This window comes from Ranitomeya imitator, chromosome 4 (assembly GCF_032444005.1).
Source record: "Ranitomeya imitator isolate aRanImi1 chromosome 4, aRanImi1.pri, whole genome shotgun sequence".
Taxonomy (NCBI): Eukaryota; Metazoa; Chordata; class Amphibia; order Anura; family Dendrobatidae; genus Ranitomeya; species Ranitomeya imitator.
Window position 1 is genome coordinate 464,270,260 of NC_091285.1, and position 12,831 is coordinate 464,283,090.

Here is a 12,831-nt window from a genome sequence, read left to right on the forward strand (position 1 = left end):
TGAGGATTGTACTATGTTTGATGTTAAGGTAGAGGAAAAGGCGGAAAGGCCACTTAATGCAGCGATTGCCATCCACTGTAGCACATGCTCTTTCTGTGCATTATCTACAAAGTGTACCGCTGTGCGGCTGTGACAGAAAAGTAGTCGAGTAGGCTGGCCAGTAAGAGATGTCAGTGGTACTCCACATACGGCAATCAGACTGGTTCCCTGGATCAACGCCCTATCAAGGAAACTAGTGTATAAACCTGTAACATTATACTTTTCAAGAAAGGCATCCAATCCCCTCTTAAATTTTAGTAATGAATCACTCACTACAACATCATACGGCAGAGAGTTCCATAGTGTCACTGCTCTTACAGTAAAGAATCCACATCTGTGATTATGCTTAAACCTTCTTTCCTCCAGATGCAGAGGATGCCCCCTTGTCCCTGTCTCAGGTCTATGAGTAAAAAGATCATTAGAAAGGTCTTTGTACTGTCCCCTCATATATTTATATATTGTAATAAGATCACCCCTTAGTCTTCGTTTTTCCAAACTAAATAACCACAAGTGTAATAACCTGTCTTGGAATTGCAGACTCCCCAGTCCTCTAATAACCTTGGTCGCTCTTCTCTTCACCCACTCTAGTTCAGCTATGTCTTTCTTGTACACCGGAGACCAGAACTGCACACAGTATTCTAAATGTGGTTGCACAAGTGACTTGTATAGAGGTAAAATTATATTCTCCTCATGAGCATCTATGCCTCTTTTAATGCATCCCATTACTTTATTTGCCTTTGTAGCAGCTGCCTGACACTGGCCACTAAATGTGAGTTTGTCGTCCACCCATACACCCAGGTCTTTTTCATTGATGGTTTTGCCCAGTGTTATAGAATTAAGCACATAGTTATGCATCTTATTTGCTCTACCCAAGTGCATGACCTTACATTTGTCCCCATTAAAGCTCATTTGCCATTTATCAGCCCAAGCTTCCAGTTTACATAAATCTTCCTGTAATATAAAATTGTCCTCCTCAGTATTGATTACCCTGCAGAGTTTAGTGTCATCTGAAAATATTGAAATTCCACTCTGTATGCCCCCTACAAGATCATTAATAAATATGTTAAAAAGAAAAGGGCCCAATACTGACCCCTGTGGTACCCCACTGCTAACCGCGACCAAGTCCGAGTGTGCTCCATTAATAACCACCCTTTGTTTCCTATCCCTGAGCCAGCTCTTAACCCACTTACACATTTTCCCCTATCCCCATTATTCTCATTTTATGTATCAACCTTTTGTGTGGCACCGTATCAAAAGCTTTTGAAAAGTCCATATATACTACATCCACTGGGTTCCCTTGGTCCAATCCGGAACTTACCTCTTCATAGAAACTGATCAAATTAGTCTGACATGAACGGTCCCTAGTAAACCCGTGCTGATACTGGGTCATGAGGTTATTCCTCTTCAGATACTCCAGTATAGCATCCCTTAGAATGCCCTCCAGGATTTTACCCACAGTAGAGGTTAAGCTTACTGGCCTATAATTTCCGAGTTCAGTTTTTGTCCCCTTTTTGAATATTGGCACCACATTTGCTATACGCCAGTCCTGTGGTACAGACCCTGTTATTATGGAATCTTTAAAGATTAAAAATAATGGTCTATCAATGACTGTACTTAATTCCTGCAGTACTCGGGGGTGTATCCTATCTGGGCCCGGAGATTTGTCAATTTTAGTGATTTTTAGACGCTGCCATACTTCCTGTTGGGTTAAGCAGGTGACATTTAACGGGGAATTTTTTTTTATCACTGATCATATTGTCCATCATGGGATTTTCTTGTGTAAATACTGTTTAAAAAAAAGTCATTTAGTATATTGGCTTTTTCCTCATCCACCATTTCACCCAGACTATTTTTAAGGGGGCCAACACTATCATTTTTTAGTTTCTTACTATTTATGGAGTTAAAGAATATTTTGGGATTATTTTTACTCTCTCTGGCAATGAGTCTCTCTGTCTCAATCTTTGATGTCTTGATTTGCTTTTTGCACAATTTATTTAATTTTCTATACTTCTTTAATGCCTCATCACTACCTACTTGCTTTAATTCTCTAAATGCTTTCTTTTTGTCACTTATTGCGCCCCTTACAGCTCTATTTAGCCATATTGGTTTCCTCCTATTTCTATTATGTTTGTTCCCATACGGTATATACTGTGCACAGGTCCTATCCAGGATGCTAATAAATGTCTCCCATTTTCTTTGTGTGTTTTTATGTCTCAGGATATCGTCCCAGTTAATTGCACCAAGATCATCTCTCATCCATTGGAAATTTGCCTTACTGAAGTTTAGTGTTCTTGTAACCCCTCTACTACACATCTTATTAAAGGATACATGAAAACTTATTATTTTATGATCACTATTACTCAAGTGACCCCCAACCCTTATATTTGATATGCGGTCTGGCCTGTTGGTTAATATTAGGTCTAGCAGTGCCCCCCTTCTTGTTGGGTCCTGAACCAGTTGAGAAAGGTAATTGTCTTTCATGGTTGTCAAAAACCTATTACCTTTGCTGGAACTGCAGGTTTCTGTTCCCCAATCTATTTCAGGGTAGTTGAAGTCCCCCATATTAATGACTTCTCCTTGAGTCACAGCTTCATCTATTTGCTTTACAAGGATATTCTCCATTGCTTCCATTATTTTTAGGGACTTATAACAAACCCCTATCAGTAATTTATTATTTTTCCCCCCTCCCCTTAACTCCACCCACAGGGACTCTACATTTTCATTAGATTCACCTATATTATCACGCAGGATGGGTTTTAAGGACGATTTTAGATATAGACACACCCCACCTGTTGTGAGTTCCGTTCTGGAGCTCCCTCCTGTGGTTGCTAATGGTATTTTTGCGCGTTCTGCCCTTGGGCTCCCTCTGGTGGTTTCAAGTGGAACTGCTGCTCCGTTAGGTAGTTGTAGCAGCTGCCTTCACTAATCGCCTTGCCTGGGTTTGTTATTTAAACCTGCTCTGGGCTTTAGTCCTTGCCTGCTGTCAATGTTCTTGGTTGGATTTGATTCTTCCCTTGGATTTCTCATATGGCCCGTCCTTGTCTGCAAAAGATAAGTTTTGCTAGTTTTGTTTGTCCATTTGTTTGGACTCTATTGCTTTGCATTTTGTCTCTTTGTCCAGCTTGTCACTATGTCTTATTCAGGCTAGCTGGAAGCTCTGGGAAAGCAGATTTGCCCCTCCACACCGTGAGTCGGTGTGGAGTTCATTTTTGTAAACTCTGCGTGGATTTTGTAGTTTTTTAATACTGACCGCACAGTATCCTTTGCTCTCTGTCTATCTAGTTTAGTTTTGGCCTCCCTTTGCTGAAATCTAATTTCATTTCTGTGTTCGTCATTTCCCTCTCCTTTCACAATCAATATTTGTGGGGGGCTGTCTTTCCTTTTGGGGGTTTCTCTGAGGCAAGATAGCTTTCTATTTCCTTCTTTAGGGGTAGTTATATCTGAGGCTGTGACGAGGTGTCTAGGGAGTGTCAGGAACATCCCACGGCTATTTCTAGTTGTGTTGTTAGGATTAGGGACTGTGGTCAGTAGAGATACCACCTTCTCAGAGTTCGTTCCATGTTGCGTTTTAGCTACCAGGTCATTTCAGTGTGGCCTCTTAACCACCAAGTCATAACAGCACAGCAGGCCAAGAATGAATTGAATACATCTCAAAACAAGGAAAAAAGAAGAGTTCTGAACCATTTTTTTTCTGTGCTCTGTTCTGTCTTCTTTTTCCTCTTGATATCTGGGTGGTGCTGGATATATCCTCTGGTATGGAGGTTCAGGGTTTGTTTTCTCGTGTGGATCAACTTGCTGCAAGAGTCCAGAGTATCCAAGATTATATTGTTCAGACTCCGGCTCTAGAGCCAAGAATTCCTACTCCTGATTTGTTTTTTGGGGACAGATCCAAGTTTTTGAATTTTAAAAATAGCTGCAAATTGTTTTTTGCTTTGAAACCCTGTTCTTCTGGTGATCCCATTCAGCAAGTGAAAATCATCATATCCTTGCTGCGTGGTGATCCTCAAGACTGGGCATTTGCTCTTGAAACAGGGAATCCGGCATTATTGAATGTAGATGCATTCTTTCAGGCGCTCGGATTGTTGTATGACGAACCTAACTCTGTAGAGCATGCTGAGAAAACACTGTTGGCCCTTGTGTCAGGGTCAGGAAGCGGCAGAGTTATATTGCCAGAAATTTAGAAAATGGTCTGTGCTCACTAAATGGAATGAAGAGGCGCTGGCTGCTATTTTCAGAAAAGGTCTTTCTGAAACCCTTAAAGATGTTATGGTGGGCTTTCCTACGCCTACCGGTTTAAGCGAATCTATGTCCCTAGCCATTCAGATTGATCGGCGCTTGCGTGAGCGCAAGGCGGTGCACCATATGGCAGTGTCCTCTGAGCGAAGTCCTGAGCCTATGCAATGTGATAGGATTTTGACTAGAGCAGAAAGGCAGAAATTCAGATGTCAGAATGGCCTGTGTTTTTACTCTGGTGATTCAGCTCATGCTATTTCTGATTGCCCTAAGCATACTAGGAGGGTCCATAGGTCTGTTACCATTAGTACTGTGCAGCCTAAATTTCTCTTGTCTGTTACCCTGATTTGCTCATTGTCATCCTTTTCTGTTATGGCATTTGTGGATTCTGGTGCTGCCCTGAACTTAATGGACTTAGAATTTGCCAAGCGCTGTGGTTTTTCCTTGGAACCTTTGCAGAGTCCTATTCCCTTAAGGGGGATTGATGCTATGCCATTGGCCAAGAATAAGGCTGGGTTCCCATTGCGTTATGGGAACGCGCTTAACGGACAGCGTTGCACGCCGAAGTTAACGCAGTGCAAGGCGTCCGTTAGCGCGCCCATTCACGGCAATGGGAACGCGCAGCACTAGCGCGTGCCATGTTCGGCACGCGCTAGCGACGCGCCGGTGTTTCCTGGCGCGCCGCGGACGTTGCTTGCAGCGTCCGAGGCGCGCCCGCGGTCCGTTCCCCGCTCTCGCAGATCGGGGATCTGCGAGAGCGGGGATGTTACCGCGACCCTGGGACGCGGCCACAGTAAAAACATTGCGTTAGCGCAACCCGCTAGCGCTAAACGGGTTGCACTAACGCAATGTGACCCTAGCCTAAACCTCAGTACTGGACACAGTTAACCATGTGCATGGCTCCAGCACATCAGGAAAATATTCGTTTTTTGGTGTTGCATAATTTGCATGATGTTGTTGTGCTGGGTTTTCCATGGTTACAGGTACATAATCCAGTGCTGGATTGGAGATCTATGTCTGTGACTGGTTGGGGTTGTCAGGGGATACATAGTGATATTCCTTTGATGTCCATTTCCTTGTCCCCTTCTTCTGAAGTTCCTGAGTTTTTGTCGGATTTCCAGGATGTATTTGATGAGCCCAAGTCCAGTTCCCTGACTCCTCATAGGGACTGCGATTGTGCCATTAATTTGATTCCTGGCTGTAAGTTCCCTAAGGGCCGACTTTTCAATCTGTCTGTGCCAGAGCATGCCGCTATGCGGAGTTATGTAAAGGAGTCCTTGGAGAAAGGGCATATTCGCCCGTCTTCGTCACCGTTGGGAGCGGGATTTTTTTTTGTTGCCAAGAAGGATGGCTCCTTGAGACCCTGTATAGATTATCGCCTTCTCAATAAGATCTCTGTCAAATTCCAGTATCCGTTACCTTTGCTTTCTGATTTGTTTGCTCGGATTAAGGTTGCTAGTTGGTTTACTAAAATCGACCTCCGAGGGGCGTATAATCTTGTGCGTATTAAACAAGGTGATGAATGGAAAACAGCATTTAATACACCTGAGGGCCATTTTGAATATCTTGTAATGCCATTCGGGCTCTCTAATGCTCCATCGGTATTTCAGTCCTTTATGCATGATATCTTCCGGAATTATCTGGATAAATTTATGATTGTGTATTTGGATGATATTTTGGTTTTCTCCGATGATTGGGAGTCTCATGTGAAGCAGGTTAGGATGGTGTTTCAGGTCCTTCGTACTAATGCGTTGTTTGTGAAGGGGTCTAAGTGCCTTTTTGGAGTTCAGAGGGTTTCTTTTTTGGGTTTCATTTTTTCTCCCTCGGCTATTGAAATGGACCCTGTTAAAGTCCAGGCCATTCATGATTGGACTCAACCTACCTGCACTCAACCTGGTGCAGAATCCAACCAGAGGAGCAGCACTTTTAGACCTAATACTATCTAATAGACCTGACAGAATAACAAATCTGCAGGTGGTCGGGCATCTAGGAAATAGCGACCACAATATTGTACAGTTTCACCTGTTTTTCACTAGGGGGACTTGTCAGGGAGTCACAAAAACACTGAACTTTAGGAAGGCAAAGTTTGACCAGCTTAGAGATGCCCTTAATCTGGTAGACTGGGACAATATCCTCAGAAATAAGAATACAGATATTAAATGGAAAATGTTTAAGAACATCCTAAATAGGCACTGTAAGCGGTTTATACCTTGTGGGAATAAAAGGACTAGAAATAGGAAAAACCCAATGTGGCTAAACAAAGAAGTAAGACAGGCAATTAACAGTAAAAAGAAAGCATTTGCACTACTAAAGCAGGATGGCACCATTGAAGCTCTAAAAAACTATAGGGAGAAAAATACTTTATCTAAAAAACTAATTAAAGCTGCCAAAAAGGAAACAGAGAAGCACATTGCTAAGGAGAGTAAAACTAATCCCAAACTGTTCTTCAACTATATCAATAGTAAAAGAATAAAAACTGAAAATGTAGGCCCCTTAAAAAAATAGTGAGGAAAGAATGGTTGTAGATGACGAGGAAAAGGCTAACATATTAAACACCTTCTTCTCCAATGTATTCACAGCAGAAAATGAAATGCTAGGTGAAATCCCAAGAAACAATGAAAACCCTATATTAAGGGTCACCAATAGTGTTGAGCATTCCGATACCGCAAGTATCGGGTATCGGCCGATACTTGCGGTATCGGAATTCCGATACCGAGATCCGATATTTTTGTGATATCGGGTATCGGTATCGGAAGTGTAAAATAAAGAATTAAAATAAAAAATATTGTTATATTCACCTCTCCGGCGGCCCCTGGACATCAGCGGGAGGATCCGGCGTCCGGCACGGCTTCTTTCTTCAAAATGCGCGCCTTCAGGACCTGTGGAATGACGTCCCGGCTTCTGATTGGTCGCGTGGCGGTCACATGGGCGGCACGCGACCAATCAGAAGCCGGGACGTCATTCCACAGGTCCTGAAGGCGCGCATTTTGAAGAAAGAAGCCGTGCCGGACGCCGGATCCTCCCGCTGATGTCCAGGGGCCGCCGGAGAGGTGAATATAACAATATTTTTTATTTTAATTCTTTATTTTACACTTTAATATGGATCCCAGGGCCTGAAGGAGAGTTTCCTCTCCTTCAGACCCTGGGATCCATGAGGATACATTCCGATACTTGATGTCCCATTGACTTGTATTGGTATCGGATATCGGTATCGGCGATATCCGATATTTTTCGGGTATCGGCCGATACTATCCGATACCGATACTTTCAAGTATCGGACGGTATCGCTCAACACTAGTCACCAATCTAACCCAAGAAGAGGTGCGAAACCGGCTAAATAAGATCAAAATAGATAAATCTAAGTAATGTAATGTAATGTAATAGATAAACCATTATTTCTTATTTTTAGGGACTCTATAGCGACGGGGTCTGTTCCGCAGGACTGGCGCATAGCAAATGTGGTGCCAATATTCAAAAAGGGCTCTAAAAGTGAACCTGGAAATTATAGGCCAGTAAGTCTAACCTCTATTGTTGGTAAAATATTTGAAGGGTTTCTGAGGGATGTTATTCTGGATTATCTCAATGAGAAAAACTGTTTAACTCCATATCAGCATGGGTTTATGAGAAATCACTCCTGTCAAACCAATCTAATCAGTTTTTATGAAGAGGTAAGCTATAGGCTGGACAACGGTGAGTCATTGGACGTGGTATATCTCGATTTTTCAAAAGCGTTTGATACCATGCCGCACAAGAGGTTGGTACACAAAATGAGAATGCTTGGTCTGGAGGAAAATGTGTGTAAATGGGTTAGTAACTGGCTTAGTGATAGAAAGCAGAGGGTGGTTATAAATGGTATAGTCTCTAACTGGGTCGCTGTGACCAGTGGGATACCGCAGGGGTCGGTATTGGGACCTGTTCTCTTCAACATATTCATTAATGATCTGGTAGAAGGTTTACACAGTAAAATATCGATATTTGCAGATGATACAAAACTATGTAAAGCAGTTAATACAAGAGAAGATAGTATTCTGCTACAGATGGATCTGGATAGGTTGGAAACTTGGGCTCAAAGGTGGCAGATGAGGTTTAACAATGATAAATGTAAGGTAATACACATGGGAAGAAGGAATCAATATCACCATTACACACTGAACGGGAAACCACTGGGTAAATCTGACAGGGAGAAGGACATGGGGATCCTAGTTAATGATAAACTTACCTGGAGCAGCCAGTGCCAGGCAGCAGCTGCCAAGGCAAACAGGATCATGGGGTGCATTAAAAGAGGTCTGGATACACATGATGAGAGCATTATACTGCCTCTGTAGAAATCCCTAGTTAGACCGCACATGGAGTACTGTGTCCAGTTTTGGGCACTGGTGCTCAGGAAGGATATAATGGAACTAGAGAGAGTACAAAGGAGGGCAACAAAATTAATAAAGGGGATGGGAGAACTACAATACCTAGATAGATTAGCGAAATTAGGATTATTTAGTCTAGAAAAAAGACGACTGAGGGGCGATCTAATAACCATGTATAAGTATATAAGGGGACAATACAAATATCTCGCTGAGGATTTGTTTATACCAAGGAAGGTGACGGGCACAAGGGGGCATTCTTTGCGTCTGGAGGAGAGAAGGTTTTTCCACCAACATAGAAGAGGATTCTTTACTGTTAGGGCAGTGAGGATCTGGAATTACTTGCCTGAGGAGGTGGTGATGGCGAACTCAGTCGAGGGGTTCAAGAGAGGCCTGGATATCTTCCTGGAGCAGAACAATATTGTATCATACAATTATTAAGTTCTGTAGAAGGACGTAAATCTGGGGATTTATTATGATGGAATATAGGCTGAACTGGATGGACAAATGTCTTTTTTCGGCCTTACTAACTATGTTACTATGTCACTATGTTACTATGTAAAGAGCCTTCAGAAATTTTTGGGCTTTGCCAATTTTTATCGTCGCTTTATTGCTAATTTTTCTAGTGTGGTGAAGCCTCTGACCGATTTGACGAGGAAGGGCGCTGATGTGGTGAATTGGTCCTCTGCGGCTGTTGAGGCCTTTCAGGAACTTAAACGTCGTTTTACTTCTGCCCCTGTGTTGCGTCAGCCAGATGTTTCTCTCCCTTTTCAGGTTGAGGTTGATGCTTCTGAGATTGGGGCAGGGGCCGTTTTGTCCCAGAGAAATTCTGATGGCTCTTTGATGAAACCTTGTGCCTTCTTCTCCAGAAAATTTTCGTCTTCTGAGCGTAATTATGATGTCGGCAATCGGGAGTTGTTGGCTATGAAGTGGGCATTTGAGGAGTGGCGACATTGGCTTGAGGGAGCCAAGCATCGCGTGGTGGTCTTGACTGATCACAAGAATCTGATTTACCTCGAGTCTGCTAAGCGGTTGAATCCTAGACAGGCTCGGTTGTCTTTGTTTTTCTCACGTTTTGATTTTGTGGTCTCGTATATTCCTGGATCTTAGAATGTGAAGGCTGATGCCCTTTCTAGGAGTTTTTTGCCTGATTCTCATCTGATACAGCAAAAGAGGGTTAGACATAAAACATTGGTTATTAAATGTGGTGGGTAATATTTACCTTCGGCTCACCATCATTGACCTGAGGAACGACAGGGCTTGGGCATATTTATATCTGCTCCTGCGTCCTCCAGATCCACTCGGGCCCGGCATCTCTTTGCTGAACTCATTGAAGCGATCCCTGATCGACCGCCACCGCTTGACAATCCTCTCACCTGAAAAAAAGGAAAAACACAAATTGGTTGGGATACAACACTTTAAATCCATCAACATAGCTGAACTGTGTATACTTACGTGCTTGATTCTGGGCTGAACATCGAGGTCCTCCCAGTTGTCTACCAGCTGTTGGCAGACTTGCTCCCAGAGCCGACGGGTCACAATGACATCAGCGTGGCGGTGGTCATCCATGTTCCACAGCGGCTCCCTCTCTCGGATCAGATCAATGAGGTCAATATTTAGCCCGACCTCCTCACTGTTCGACTCGGGAGCACGTTGTGAAGCCTGTTAAAAAAGGAAAAAAAAATTACATTCAAAACAACATAAAGTTTAAAATAAAAAATAAAAAAAAGGTGCTTATACGATGACGACCGCCCTGACTCTCACGCCGACGACCCTGGGAGCCGCTCTGAGGACCTCTAGATCGAGCACCAGAATCAGAAGACTATAAGAAAAAAAATACAAATTTATGTGCTTGTATGTTGGCTTTTTATGTGTTACACTGTGATGTCTATAATGATCAGTTTATATGTGTTGAGTGAAGTGTTCTTTCTGTAATGATCTTTTGTTTTTATGTGTTGGGTGTAGTGTGAGGTTGTGGTTCCGCAATGCATGCGAGAAACATACCAATTGCGATCCCACTCCAGGTCTCTCTCCACCCCTTCGGTCTTCTTCTGGAAGCACCTCTTTTGCTGCAGCTTCCTGGTATATAAAAATGATAGATTGATAAACACACTAATTAATACTATATATATATATATTTGACAGATAGATATGGGACAGACAGATAGATAGATATGGGACAGATACATAGATATGGGACAGATAGATATGGGACAGATACATAGATATGGGACAGATAGATAGATAGATAGATAGATAGATAGATAGATAGATAGATAGATAGATAGATAGATAGATAGATAGATAGATAGATAGATAGATAGACAGGGCAAAAAAATATTCACTAAAAACAAAACTTTTATTTACCTCAGTGCACTGCTGATGCGGGGGAGTTCTCCCAGAGGAAGACATGACTGATGGTTGGCTGATACCTGAGATGCTCTCTGGCTGGCAGGCTCTCTGGCTGGCTGGCTCTCTCTTGCTGACAGGCTCTTTGGCTGGCAGGCTCTCTCTGCTGGCAGGCTCTCTCTGCTTACAGGCTCTCTGCTGGCAGGCTCTCTCTGGCTGGTAGGCTCTCTCTGCCTGGCAGGCTCTCTCTTGCTGGCAGGCTCTCTCTTGCTGGCAGGCTCTCTCTTGCTGGCAGGCTCTCTTTATAGCTGGAAGTGAGTGAGGGCCTCAGTAGCATTGTTTATATATGTGTCCTGGGGGCAGGCCAATTGGTTCTGAGTATGCTCAAATTAAAAAACCGGATCAGGCCACCGGCTTTTTCCGGATGCGGCGCATTCCAACATTCATAGACATGTATTGTAGCAAAAAGCCTTTCCGGCTTTTTCGCCGCAGACAAAAAACGTTACTGTAGATGTTTTTTCCAGACGCCGGAATTGAAAATTTTGCCAGATCCGGAAAAAAACGGAAGGAACAGTGGGCCATGCGGTGCAATCCGGCACTAATACAAATCTAAGGGGAAAAACCGAATGCGGTTTTTAATTTCGCCGATTCCGATTTTTCTAGAAATAGCCGTAATGGGAAAAAACCTGATGTGTGAAAGTAGTCTAATGCTTCATGCAGGCTTGGCAGCACCAGACAATTTTCCACACAATCCCGTCTCACCAGCCTAAAGTCCGGATTACTTAATCCTCATCATGATCCTCCTTCCTCCCACCATTTTGAGACTCAAGAGACTAGTGATCCCACACTGGGACACTCTGGGGAGCTCTTTACAACATAATTTATTGATTGTGGCTTCTCAACCTGCATGATCCAAAAGGAACAACAGGACATGCTGTTTAGTGATGCACAAAACTTAGAGTAGCCACGACCACAAGAACATGACGGTGAGGAATGGCAAATTTGTGATAAGGAGGAATATGAAAATGAAACACAGTTGCCTCTAAGTCTTGTTGATGTTAAGTCACAAAGTCAGGAGGTCCTGGATGCGGTGGTAGAAGACAAGGTGGTGGATGACGAAGTCACTGACCAATCCTCGCCAGAATTGCCGCATCTAACAGATGCGCCTTTTCTAGGCAGCTGTAGCTGCTATTTTTAGGCTGAGGGGGTCAATATCCATGGCCCCTTACCAGCCTGAGAATACCAACCCTCAAGTTATCTACTTTAGCAAGACTGGTTGTCAAAAGTGAGGGAACCCCATGCCGTTTTTTTAATTATTTAAATATTTTTTTTTAAAAAACTGGGTGGGGATCCCTCTATTCTTGATAGCCAGCCTTGATAATGCTGACAATTGCAGCCCCCAGCTGTCAGTTTTGCCTGGCTGATTATGGAAAATACAGGGAAACCCATGTCAGATTTTTTATTTATTCATAGTGCAGGCGGCGGGTGATGAATACTCCCATCAGCCGACGCCTGCTCTCAATGTATTAGCGGCAGCAGGTGTAGCCTGATGGGAGAATTAGTCCCATCAGCAGCCGCCTGCTCTGATTGTTATCACTTGAATATAACTTTCATCACTCTCTCCTGCTCTTGCTGATAGCCGGCAGAGCAAGGGAAAATGATGAGAGCCATCTTCAGCACACAGCCCAGTACTGCTGCTTCTCAGGCGCTGGTACGTGTCACATGGATGACTTCCCTGTGTGTCATCCATGTGCACATGTGCAGGACGTTTTGTGGCCCTTGCTGCTGTTAAATAACAGACAGCGTGTTTTGCAGAACAGGTACATGGTCCGTAGAAACACTCTGACGTGCACAG